Source organism: Trachymyrmex cornetzi, unplaced genomic scaffold, assembly GCF_001594075.2.
Source record: "Trachymyrmex cornetzi isolate Tcor2-1 unplaced genomic scaffold, Tcor1.1 scaffold248, whole genome shotgun sequence".
NCBI classification, from domain to species: domain Eukaryota; kingdom Metazoa; phylum Arthropoda; class Insecta; order Hymenoptera; family Formicidae; genus Trachymyrmex; species Trachymyrmex cornetzi.
Genome location: NW_017297144.1, coordinates 2,456,300 through 2,457,520, shown reverse-complemented (window position 1 = coordinate 2,457,520; position 1,221 = coordinate 2,456,300).

The following is a 1,221-nucleotide window of genomic DNA, read 5'->3' as shown; positions in this document are numbered from 1 at the left end:
AATGTTTCGGAAAGCTCGCGTAAAAGCCACGGATGAATTATTCTAACGCCAAACATAACCAGGGGACTTTGTCGAACTATTGTTTCTGTTTTTCCCGTTCCATTAAATCGTCTCTCGGCGCAACCGAGATATAACGGTTGTGGAATTTTGTACGCGGACGTATAACTGAAATCCAGCCTGGAAATATTAATGTTGACCGCGTTATATTATTTTACTATTTTGTTTACCTGTTCGCGCAATATGTCATTTTGTTACCATTTCATTCAGATTCGGCGATTTGTTAACTGCATGATAAGCAGTTACAATCTATTGTTACATTTCATAAAAACATTAAACGTTTTAAAAATAACAATTATTGAGGAAAAACAGCAAATTTTGTGTTTTGTTAATTGTATGACAAATAGTTACGCGATTTATGTCATATATTTGTTACCATTTCACTGAGATTCTGTAATTTGTTAACGATAATTAAAATGCATTTTATTAAATATTATAAAAATATATATTTTATAAAAATGTTAAAAGCTTTAAAAATAGCAATTCATGATTAATAAAAAATAGCAATTCCATATTTTGTTAATTGACAAATATAGTTCGAATCCATATTTTATATTCTACAAAAATCAAAGCTTTGAAAACAGCAATTCTTTTTATTCTCTTTCATTTTGTTCCTGTCATATAATCGAGCGTGTCTCAAGTGCTCCAAAAACATCTATGAAAGAGAAAACTTGTTACATATCTTACAATATCCAACTGTATCTGGATCGTAGCTATAATTCATGCGATGGTAACGGAACCCATTGGCAAAAATAGTTTTGACCTCACACATTTCGACATCTTGACAATGAAATACGACTGATGTAAAAGTGGCGCGACATAGAAACTCGCCTTCGGTAAATCGGAATAAAAATAGGCAACAAGAATTTTAGCATAATATAAGATTTCCATAAATTTCTTTAGAATTGAGGTTCCATTTATGCAACCGTAACCATCAATAAGAAATATATTATTGCCAAATCCGTTATATCAATTTTGTATGACAAATACGATCATACTACTTATATTTAGACAAAATTCGAAATGGATATTCTACTTAAAATAATAAATATCTTCAGAGAAGTAAAATTTTAAACCAAATTAATAAACAGCAATGAGTCAAGCATCAAATGGTAGTTCTCTTAAAAAAAAATATATATATATATATTAAATTACACAATATTA